This window comes from Lontra canadensis, unplaced genomic scaffold (genome assembly GCF_010015895.1).
Source record: "Lontra canadensis isolate GAN:19392208 unplaced genomic scaffold, GSC_riverotter_1.0 scaffold31, whole genome shotgun sequence".
NCBI classification, from domain to species: Eukaryota; Metazoa; Chordata; class Mammalia; order Carnivora; family Mustelidae; genus Lontra; species Lontra canadensis.
In genome coordinates this window covers 2,453,492-2,466,165 of record NW_022631025.1, presented here as the reverse complement: position 1 = coordinate 2,466,165, position 12,674 = coordinate 2,453,492, and the positions used below count along the sequence as shown (strand labels likewise).

Here is a 12,674-nt window from a genome sequence, read left to right as displayed (position 1 = left end):
TAATGTTCTTTTATGCACAGAAATTTTAATTATGACTTCTTTATATACTTTGTATATTAATCTCTTATCAGATATATGAATTGCACACATTTTCTCTTCTGTAGGTTGCCTTTTCATTTTGTTGATGGTTCCCTTTGCGTCCATAAGCTTTTACTTTTACGTAATTCCACTTATTTTTGCTTTGTCTTTGCTTTTGGGTCATATAAAAAAATGCATCAAGATGAATGTCAAGGAGCTTAAATACACCCTATGTTTTCCTCTGGAAGTTCTATGATCTCAGGTCTTACATTCATATCTTTAATCCATTTTGAGTTAATTTTCTGTATGGTATAAGTTTTGTCTGGTTTTTCCAAAACGGTTTATTGAAAAGAGTGCCCTTTCCTTATTGCATATTCTTGCATATCATTTATCATAAATTAATTGATAATATGTGCATGAATTTTATTTCTGGGCTTTTCGTTCTGTTCCATTGATCCATGTATCTATTTTTACATGCCAGTACTATACTGTTTTAATTACTGAAGCTTTGTAAGATCATTTGAAATCAAGAAGCATGATGGTTTGTTGTTCTTTCTCAAAATTGCTCTGGGTATTTGGGTCGTGCAAATTTTAGGACTGTTTTATTTCTGTGAAAAAGCCATTGGAATTTTGATAGAGATAGCATTTAATCTGTAGATGGCTTTGGGTACTATGAACACTTTAACATAGTTGTTCTTATAGACGAGCATGGAATGTCTTTCAATTTGTTTATGTCTTTAGTTTCTTTTTTCATTTAATTTTAAATTCCAGTGTAATTAGCATAATGTATATTAGTTTCAGACTTAGAGTATAGTGATTCATCAATTCCATACATGACCCAAACTTCATCATGACCAGTACACTCCTTAATTGCCATCACCTGTTTCCACCATCTTCCTACGAACCTACCCTCTGGTACCCATAAATTGTTCTCCAGTTAAGAGCCTTTCTATTTTTTTTTGTTTGTTTGTTTCTTAAATTCCACAGAGAAATCATATGGTTTGTCTTTCTCTGACTTATTTCACTTACGATTATACTGTTTAGCTCTATCCATATCCTTACAAATGGCAAAATTTTATTCTTTTTTCATGGCTGAATAATATTCGTGTGTGTGTGTGTGTGTGTGTGTGTGTGTGTACACACACACCATATCTTCCTCATCTATCAATGGACACTTGAGCTGCATCCATGATTCAACTATTGCAAATAATGCTGATATAAACATTGGGGGAGTGGTGGTACACATATCCCTTTGAGTTAGTGTTTTTGTGTTATTTGGTATATAGCCACTGGCGTTATTACTGGAATGTAGGGTAGATCTATTTTAAGTTTCTGAGGAGCCTCTATACTGTTATCCTCAGTGGCTGCACCAGTTTGCGTTCCCACCCCCAGTGTAAGAGTTTTTCTCCACATCCTCACCAACACTTGTTTCTTGGGTTGTTGGTTTTTCCCATTCTCAGAGGTGTGAGGTGGTATCTCACTGTAGTTTTGATTTGCTTTTTTCTGGTGATGACACATGCTGAGCATCTTTTCAAGTCTGTTCACCATCTGGATGCCCTTTGGAGAAACGTCTGTTCATGTTTCTGCCATTTTTCAATTGGATTGTTTTTTGGGTATTGAGTTCTTTATATAGTTTGCATATAAACTCTTTATTGGGTATGTCAAATGTTTGCAAACATCTTCTATTCAGTAGGTTGCTATTTAGATTTGTTATCTCCTGCACTGTATAAAATGTTTATTTAATTTAAATGAAATTAACATATCTTAGTTTCACATGTAGTGTTCAGTGATTCATCAGCTATGTAGAACATCCTGTGCTCAACACATCACATTCCCTATTAATGCCCATCACCCACTTACCCCATCCCTCCACCCACCTTTCTTTCCACAACCCTCCTTTCCTTCTCAGAGTCAAGAATCTCTCATGGTTTGTCTCCTTGATTTCTTCCCATTCAGTTTTCCCTCCCTTCCCCTATTGTCCTCTACACTATTCCTTATTTCCACATTTGAATGAAACCATGTAATTGTTTTTCTCTGCTTGATTTATTTCACTTAGCACGATCTCCTCCAGTTCCATCCATGTTGATGCAAATGGTAGCATCCTTTCTGACAGCTAAGTAATATTCTATTGTATATATATGGACCTCAACTTCTTTATCCATTTGTCTGTTGACAAATGTCTTTTTCACAGAAATAAAACAGTCCTTTATCCATTTGTCCGCTCCTTCCACGGTTTGGCTATTGTGGACATTCCTGATATTAACACTGGGGTGCATGTGGCCCTTCTTTTCACTACATCTGTATCTTTGGGGTAAATACCCAGTAGTGCAACTGCTTGGTCATAGGGTAGCTCTATTTTTAGTTTTTTGAGGAACTGCCACAGTGTTTTCCAAAGTGGCTGTACCACCTTGCATTCCCACCAACAGGATAGGAGGGTTCCCCTTTTCCCACAGCCTCTCCAACATTTGTTGTTTCTTGCTTTGTTAATTTTTGCCATTCTAACTAGTATAAGGTGGTATCTCATTGTGGTTTTGATTTGAATTTCCCTGATGGCTAATGATGATGAACATTTTTTCATGTGTCTGTTAGCTATCGGTATGTCTTCATTGGAGAAGTGTCTGCTCATGTCTTTTGCTCGTTTCTTTTTGTTTGTTTTGTTTTTAACTTGTCAGTTTTTTGGGTGTTGAGTTTGAGGAGTTTTTTTTATAGATCTTGGATATCAGCCCTTTGTCTGTAGTGTCATTTGCAAATATCTTCCCCCATTTTGTGGGTTGCCTCTTTTTTTGTGACTGTTTCCTTTGCTGTACAGAAGGTTTTTATCTTGGTGAAGTCCCAGAAGTTCATTTTGTTCCCCTTGCCTTTGGAGCTGTGTCTTGAAAGAAGTTGCTGTGGCAGAGGCTACTGCCTATGTTCTCCTGTAGGATTTTGATGGATTCCTGTCTCATTGAGGTCTTTCATCCATTTAGAGTTTATTTTTGTGTATGGTATAAGAGAATAGTTGAGTTTCATTCTTCCATATATAGTAGTCCAATTCTCCCAACACCATTTATTGAAGAGACTAACATCAAGGAAATAGAAATAATTATTAGAAATAATTATCAATAACTATATGCCAATAAATTAAGCAACCTGGGAGAAATGGATGCCTTCCTGGAAATCTATAAAACCATCTGTGAGAAGCCCACAGTGAAAATCATTCTTAATGGGGAAAAGCTGAGAACCTTCTCCTTAAGATCAGGAATATGACAAGGGTGCCCATTCTCACCACTCTTGTTCAACATAGTACTAGAAGTCCTTGCAACAGCAGTCAGCCAACAAAAAGAAATAAAAGGTATTCAAATTGGCAAATAAGTCAAACTCTTTTTTCGCAGATGACACGATACTTTATGTGGAAAACCCAAAAGACTCCACCCCAAAATTACTAGAATTCATACAGCAATTCACTAATGTGGCAGGATACAAAAATTAATGCAGAGAAATTGCTGCTTTTCTAACAATTAACTGTAGAAAGAGAAATTAAGCAATTGATTCCATTTACGATACTACCAAAAACCTTAAGATACCTTGGAATAAACCTAACCAAAGAGGAGAAGGACCTATTATTCCCTAGGAACTACAGACACTTATGAAGGAAAGTGAAGAAGACCCAAAAAGATGGAAAAATAAACATTGTGAAAACATCTGTGCTGCCCAGAGCAAGCTATACTTTCAATGCCATCCTGATCAAAATTCCACCAGCATTTTTCAAAGTGCTGGAACAAACTATCCTAAAATTTATATGGAATTAGAAAAGACCCCAAATTGCCAAGGAAATATTGAAAAAGAAAAACAAAGCTGGGGGCATCATGTTGCCCGATTTCAAGTTATATTACAAAGCTGTGATCAACCAAGACAGCATGGTATTGGCACAAAAACAGACACATAGATCAAAGGAACAGAACAGAGAGCCCAGATATAGATCCTCAACTCTGGTCAAATAATCTTCGACAAAGCAGGAAAACGATCCAATGATTACAGTTTTGTAATACAGCTTGAAGTCTGAAATTGTGATGTCATCAGCTTTGGTTTTCTTTTTCAATATTCCTTTGGACATTCTTCCATTTCTTTGTGTATTCCAGTTACTTTCAAGAGGGTTCTATAGCTTCCTGAGTACAAACCCTTTGCCTCTTTGGTTAGATTTAGTCCTAGATATCTTACGATTTTGGCACAATTGTAAATAGGATCCACTCCGTAAGTTCTCTTTCTCCAATCCCATTGCTAGTGTATAGAAATGCAACTGATTTCTGTGCATTGATTTGATATCCTGCCACGTTGTTGAATTGTATGCGTTCTAGCAATTTGGGAGTGGGGTCTTTTGGATTTTCCACATAGAGTATCATGTCCTCTGCAAAGTAAGTTTGACTTCTTCTTCACCACCAATTCAGATACCTTTTATTTCTTTTTGTTTGCTGAAGCTAGGACTTCTTATACAATGTAGAACAGTTGTGAGAATGGACATCCCTGCCATGTTCCTGACCTTAGGGGAAAAGCTCTCAGTTTTTTTTTTTTTTATTTTTTAAAAGATTTTATTTATTTGAAAGAGAAAGAGAGTGCACAAACAGGAGGAGCAGCACGCAGAGGGAGAAAGAGGAGCAGGGAGCCCAAAGTGGGCTCCATCCCAGGACCCTAGAATCATGACCTGAGCTGAAGGCAGACACTTAACTGACTGAGCCACCAGGCGCCCCCTGGATGATTTGTTTAAATGTGCACGTGCTAAAGCTCAATCTTCGGACCACCAAGTTCTATGCATTTGGCAGCTGCTTGGCATTCTGTATCCACCACTCCAGGATCGTGTGGGATAACCCCATCACCTAAAACTCCCCCAGGCTTCCCCTCTGCAATGAACCATTTCCCCTTCCCCCAGACCCTGTCAACAATCCATCCGGTTTTTTTGCCCCTACAGTTTTGCTTTTCCCAGAATGTCATGTGAATACACTCACACAGCATGTAGCTGTTTTGATCTGTGTTCACTCACGCAGCAAACTGTATTTCAGATTTCTTCATGTTGCTGTGTGAATCAGTAGCTCAGTCCCTTTATCGCCAAACAGTATCCCACTGGGTGCTCCACAGTTTATCCATTCACCTACTGAAAGACAATGGGGTTGCATCCAGTTTTTCATGATGAACAAAGGTGTGGTAAACATTGGTTTTCAGCAAATAGGTTTTTGTGTACCCTACGTTTTAATTCGCTGAGGTAAATTACCTAGGAGTGTGATTAATTCAGAGTCCTATGGCAAGTCTATGTTTAACTTTAGGTAGAAACCGCCAACCTGACTTCCAAAGTGGTTGCATCGGAGCACTGGGGGTTATACACAGACAATGAATCATGGAAGACTACATCAAAAACTAATGATGTTCTGTATGAATAACATAATAATAATCTCTTAATTCTTCCCTACTGAGCCTATTTGCTGTGGGCTTTTCATAGATGGCTTTTGATATTGAGGTATATTCCCTTTATCCCTACACTGTGGAAAGTTTTAATCAAGAGAGGATGCTGTACTTTGTCAATGCTCTTTCTGCATCTGTCGAGAGGATCAGATGGTTCTTTATTCATGCAGTGTATCACACGGATTGATCTGCGATTGCTGAACCACCCTCACGGCCCAGGAATGAATCCCACCTGGTCGTGGTGAAGAATCCTTTTACTGTACTGTTGGATCCTCAGTAGGATACTAGCCAGTGCTAGTGTCTAGTTGAGAGTATTTGCTTCCATGTTCGTCAGAGATACTGATCTACAATTCTCCTTTTTGGTGGGGTCTTTGGTTTTCAGATCAAGGTAATGGATCCTGTGTGCATTTTGGTCCATTTGTTAGAAAACTAGATCCCAAAATTGTAAAGAAAACAAACTATATATTGTCAAAAATAAATACAATGAAAGGATAGAATATAACTGTAAAATGAAAATTAGATAAAAAAAGAAAAAGGAATATAAACAGACAAGTGAGCAGAACAGAGCCCCATCCTGAGTGCATTTTCATCTGTTAGAAGAAGCTGCTCCCAAAATTGTAAAGAAAGAAAAACATATATATACAAAAATAAATACAGTGATAGGATGGAATGTAACTGTGATGATGAAAACTAAAAAAGATTTTTTTAAAAAGTTGATAAATGGGTTGAAAAAACTTAAAATTGAATGACTCAAGAATCATGGGGGAAAAACCATAAAATCTATATACTATTTTCTCCTAGTGCTAGAGTTATGCAGTTCTTTGTGATTGGAAAACTTGGTCTTGGCTGGATGTTTCTCCTGCTCTTCTGCGGAAGGGACCTGTTATGCCGATTCTCAGGTATCTTTGCCCTGGGCTGAACTGCACCGCCCTTGATAGAGGGCCAGGCTACGTAAATTGCTGCAGATTGTTCTCTGTGGCTTTTGTTCCCTGAAGGCTGTCCATGCTGCTTATAGGATGACAATGAAAATGGCAACCTCCTGGGTACCTGAGTGGCTCAATCAGTTAAGCATCTACCTTTGGCTCCGGTGGTGATCCCGGGGTCCCAAGATGGAGCACTCCATGTTCACCCAGCCTGTGACTGAGTGTTTCGATGTCATGTGACCCCATTTTAAGTCTCCAAATCCTGTGAACTCCTGTAGCATACACCTGCGCCTTTCCTCTCCAGGCGAGTTAAGGGCGGGGAGGGAGGTCTTGCAATGGTTCTGTTGCTTGCTGGGCCCCTGCTTAAAGAGCAGTGGCCTGATCATGGTGTGGTTCATGGTTTATGGCAACCCTGAGCTGAAAGCCCACTCTTGGTTCAGCTGATTGCCTCCAGCTTTGGCCGCTGTGATGCCTGGGAGCTCTGCCACACTCAGGCACCCCCGTTCCTTCTGTGACCCTGAGGATCCTGAGACCACATTGTCCCACCTAGGATTCTACCCCATTTCACCACCTGAGCACCTTTCAGGCAGGGACATCCCTCAGTGGAGCAGACTACAGAAAGTTCTGATTTTGTGCTCCACTACTATCATATGGTAGTCGGCTGACAGAGGCTCCCTCCCTGCCCCCAGTTTATCTTCCCGTATGTCGCCTCAGATTCACTTCCCCATATCGCCTACCTTCCAGAAAGTGGTCATTTTTCTCTTCATAGAGTTTCAGCTATTCTTTTCTCAGATATCCAGTTGCGTTCACAAGTGTTCAGAATGATCTGATAGCTATCTAGCTATGTTCCTAGGACCATGCAAAACTAAAGTCTCCTACTCCTCTGCCATCCTGGACTATGTCCTATGTTTTGACATCTTAACATTAAATCTTCCAGTCCACGAACACAGGATTTCTTTCCATTTATTTGTGTCTTCTTTTTTCCTTTAGCAGCATTTTGTAATTCTCAGCATACAAATCCTAAACAAGATTTAAGTACTACCCCAATACCAAAACCAGAAAAAGAATCCACTAAAAAGAGAACTACAGGCCAATATTCCTGGTGAACACAGTTCAAAAAATGCAAAAATTCTCAATAAAAAAATGGGATATAAAATGCAACAATACATTTAAAAAATCATTCACCATGATCAAGTGGGATTTATTTCTGGGTTGCAAGGGTGGTTCAATTTCACAAATCAATCAACATGACCTACCACATTAATAAAAGAAACATATGGTCATTTCAATAGGTGAAGAAATTTATCTTTGATACAGAAATGTGTTGATAACGCCAACATCCTTTTATGATTAAAAACCCTCAACACAATAGGTTTAGAGGGAACATACCTCAATAATAAAGGCCACAATGTAGAACCCCCAGTATCATACTTAATCAGGAAAAACTGAAAGCTTTAACGCTATAGTCAGGAACAGGACAAAGATGTCCACTCTTGCCACTTTTATTCAACTAGTACTAGGAGTCCTAGCCACCGCAATCAGATAAGAAAAAGGAAAAAAATGCACCCAAACTGGTAAGGAAGAAGTAAATCTTTCACTATAAATTAAATACTATACAGAAAGAACCCTAAAGACTCCACCAAAAATCTACTAGAACTGATAAATAAAATAAAACTGCAAAATACAAATTCAGTGTCTAGAAGTCTGCTGCATTTCTATACACTAATAATGAAGCAAGCAGAAAGAGAAATTAAGAAAATAACTCCAGGGGCACCTGGGTGGCTCAGTGGGTTAAAGCCTCTGCCTTCGGCTCAGGTCACGATCTCAGGGTCCTGGGATCAAGCCCCACTTCGGGCTCTCTGCTCAGTGGGGAGCCTGCTTCCCTCTCTCTCTCTGCCTGCCTCTCTGCCTACTTGTGATCTCTGTCAAATAAATAAAATCTTAAAAAAAAAATAACTCCATTTACAATTGTCATGAAATAATAAAATATCTACAAATAAACTTAAGGAAGTGAAAGACTTGTACTCTGAAAACTATGAAACTGATAAAAGAAATTAAAGATGACAAAAAGAGATAACAGTAAGATATTCCATGCTCATGGATTAGAAAAACAAATTCTGTTAATGTCTGTACTACTCAAAGCAGTCTACAAATTTAATGGAATACCTATCAAAATACCTCCAACATTTTTCACAGAAGTAGAATAAAAAAAAAAAATCCTAAGTCTATATGGAACCACATACTTTGAATAACTAAAGTAATTTTGAAAAAGAAAACCAAAGGTGGAGGCATCACAGTTCTGGACTTCAAGCTGTATTACAAAGCCATAATCATCAAGGTATGGTACTGGCACAAAAACACACACACAGATCAATGGAAAAGAAGAATCCAGAAACGGACCCTCAACTCTCTATGGCCAACTAATCTTTGACAAAGCAGGAAAGAATATCTGGTGGAAAAAAGTCTCTTCAATAAATGGTGCTAGGAAGATTGGACACCAACATACAGAAGAATGAAATTGGACTACTTTCTTACACCATACACAAAAATAAAAATGGACGAAAGACCGAAACGTGAGATGGGAGACCTTCAGAATCCTAGAGAAGAATGCAGGCCGCTACCTCTCTGACCTCAGCCACAACAACTTCTTACTAGACATGACTTCAAAGGCAAGGGAAACAAAAGCAAAAATGAACTACTGGGACTTCAACAAGATAAAAAGCTTTTGCAAGCAAAGGAAATAGTCAACACAACTAAAAGGCAACATATAGAATGGGAGAGGATATTTGCAAATGTCTTCAGATAAAGGGCTAGTATCCATATAAAGAACTTATCAAACTCAACACCCAAACAACAAAAATCCAGTCAAGAAATGGGCAGAAGGCATGAACAGATACTTCTCCAAGGAAGACCTACAAATGGCCAACAGACAAATGAGGAAATGCTCCATATCACTTTCCATCAGGGAACTACAAATCAAAACCACAATGAGATACCACCTCACACCGGTCAATATGGCTAAAATAAATCAGGAAACAACAGATGTTGACAAGGATGTGGAGAAAGGGGAACCCTCTTAGACTATTGGTGGGAATGCAAACAGGTATACCACACTGGTGGACAGTATGGAGGGTCCTCAAAAGTTAAAAATAGAGGGGAGGAGTCAAGATGGCGGAGAAGTAGCAGGCTGAGACTACTTCAGGTAGCAGGAGATCAGCTAGATAACTTATCTAAAGATTGCAAACACCTACAAATCCAACGGGAGATCGAAGAGAAGAAGAACAGCAATTCTAGAAACAGAAAATCAACCACTTTCTGAAAGGTAGGACCAGCGGAGAAGTGAATCCAAAGCGACGGGAAGACAGACCGCGGGGGGAGGGGCCGGCTCCCGGCAAGCGGCGGAGCAACGGAGCACAAAATCAGGACTTTTAAAAGTCTGTTTCGCTGAGGGACATCGCTCCAGGGGCTTAACCAGGGTGAAGCGCACGCGGGGTCAGCGTGGCCTCAGGTCCCGCAGGGTCACAGAAGGATCGGGGTTGTCTGAGTGTCACAGAGCTTGCAGGTGTTAGAACGGGGAAGCCGGCTACAGAGACAGAGCCGAGGAGTGAGCTCTAAGCTCGGGTTTACCTTGAACCGCTCGCAGGCTCAGTCAGCTCGGAGCGCGGCCGGAGGCCAGGGTGACGGGAGCACTGAGGAGTGGGGCCGGGGACTGGGAGGCCGCCATCTTCATTCCCGTCCTCCGGACTCTACGAAAAGCGCTCAGGGAACAAAAGCTCCCGAAAGCAAACCCGAGCGGATTACTCAGCCCGGCCCCTGGTAAGGGCGGTGCAACTCCGCCTGGGGCAAAGACACTTGAGAATCACTACAACAGGCCCCTCCCCCAGAAGATCAACAAGAAACCCAGCCGGGACCAAGTTCACCTACCAAGGAGTGCAGTTTCAATACCAAGGAGAGCAGCGGAATTCCAGAGGAGGAGAAAGCAAAGCACGGAACTCATGGCTTTCTCCCCATGATTCTTTAGCCTTGCAGTTAATTTTTTTTTCTTTTTCAATTTTTTTTCTCTTCTTCTGCTAAATTTTTTTAACTTTCACCCTTTTCTTTTTAAACGTTTTTTAACTAGTTTATCTAATATATATATATATTTTTTTTCCATTTTATATTTTTTCATTATTGGTTTTCTTTATTTGTTTCTTTTTTCTTTTTTCTTTTTTTCTTTCTGAACCTCTTTATATCCCCTTTCCTCCCCCCTCACAATTTGGGATTATATTATTATATTATTATATTTAATTATATTATTAAATTATAATTTAATAATAATTAAAATAAAATATTTTATTTTAATAAAAGAACAAGAAAGAAACCCTAAACCCAGCAGGAGAAGAGAAATCATAAAGATCAGAGCAGAAATCAATGAAATAGAAACCAAAAAAACAATAGAACAAATCAACGAAACTAGGAGCTGGTTCTTTGAAAGAATTAATAAGATTGATAAACCCCTGGCCAGACTTATCAAAAAGAAAAGAGAAAGGACCCAAATAAATAAAATCATGAATGAAAGAGGAGAGATCACAACTAACACCAAAGAAATACAGACAATCATAAGAACATATTATGAGCAACTCTATGCCAACAAATTTGACAATCTGGAAGAAATGGATGCATTCCTAGAGACATATAAACTACCACAACTGAACCAGGAAGAAATAGAAAGCCTGAACAGACCCATAACCAGTAAGGAGATAGAAACAGTCATCAAAAATCTCCAAATAAAAAAAGCCCAGGGCCAGACGGCTTCCCGGGAGAATTCTACCAAACATTTAAGGAAGAACTAATTCCTATTCTCCTGAAACTGTTCCAAAAAATAGAAATGGAAGGAAAACTTCCAAACTCATTTTATGAGGCCAGCATCACCTTGATCCCAAAACCAGACAAGGATCCCATCAAAAAAGAGAACTACAGACCAATATCCTTGATGAACACAGATGCAGAAATTCTCACCAAAATACTAGCCAATAGGATTCAACAGTACATTCAAAGGATTATTCACCACGACCAAGTGGGATTTATTCCAGGGATGCAAGGTTGGTTCAACATCCGCAAATCAATCAATGTGATACAACACATTAATAAAAGAAAGAACAAGAACCATATGATACTCTCCATAGATGCTGAAAAAGCATTTGACAAAGTACAGCATCCCTTCCAGATCAAAACTCTTCAAAGTGTAGGGATAGAGGGCACATACCTCAATATTATCAAAGTCATCTATGAAAAACCCACCGCAAATATCATTCTCAATGGAGAAAAACTGAAAGCATTTCCGCTAAGGTCAGGAACACGGCAGGGATGTCCGTTATCACCACTGCTATTTAACATAGTACTAGAAGTCCTAGCCTCAGCAATCAGACAACAAAAAGAAATTAAAGGCATCCAAATCGGCAAAGAAGAAGTCAAACTATCACTCTTCGCAGGTGGTATGATACTATATGTGGAAAACCCAAAAGACTCCACTCCAAAACTGCTAGAACTTGAACAGGAATTCAGTAAAGTGTCAGGATATAAAATCAATGCACAGAAATCAGTTGCATTTCTCTACACCAACAACAAGACAGAAGAAAGAGAAATTAAGGAGTCAATCCCATTTACAATTGCACCCAAAACTAAAAGATACCTAGGAATAAACCTAACCAAAGAGACTAAGAATCTATACACAGAAAACACTTAACTCATGAAAGAAATTGAGGAAGACACAAAAATGGAAAAATGTTCCATGCTCCTGGATTGGAAGAATAAATATTGTGAAAATGTCTATGCTACCTAAAGCAATTTACACATTTAATGCAATTCCTATCAAAGTACCATCCATTTTTTTCAAAGAAATGGAACAAATAATCCTAAAATTTATATGGAACCAGAAAAGACCACGAATAGCCAACGGAATATTGAAAAAGAAAGCCAAAGTTAGTGGCATCACAATTCCAGACTTCAAGCTCTACTACAAAGCTGTCATCATCAAGACAGCATGGTACTGGCACAAAAACAGACACATAGATCAATGGAACAGAATAGAGAGCCCAGACATAGACCCTCAACTCTATGGTCAACTAATCTTCAACAAAGCAGGAAAGAATGTCCAATGGAAAAAAGACAGCCTCTTCAATAAATGGTGTTGGGAAAATTGGACAGCCACATGCAGAAAAATGAAATTGGATCATTTCCTTACACCACACATGAAAATAGACTCAAAATGGATGAAGGACCTCAATATGAGAAAGGAATCCATCAAAATCCTTGAGGAGAACA

The 12,674-nt window shown here is 39.0% G+C and overlaps 1 long non-coding RNA gene across 2 annotated transcripts in view; it reads right to left on the bottom strand.

Annotated features, from left to right (window-relative positions):
- Window positions 1–3,056: 3,056 nt before the first annotated feature.
- LOC116872927 overlaps window positions 3,057–12,674 on the bottom strand; it is a 21,859-nt gene continuing 12,241 nt past the window's right edge. For both annotated transcript variants that reach the window (XR_004383709.1, XR_004383710.1), the window contains exons 5-6: window positions 5,033–5,143; window positions 3,057–3,076 (exon numbers count right to left, since the gene is read on the bottom strand). This is a non-coding gene — a long non-coding RNA (uncharacterized LOC116872927). The remainder of the gene's footprint in view (window positions 3,077–5,032; window positions 5,144–12,674) is intronic.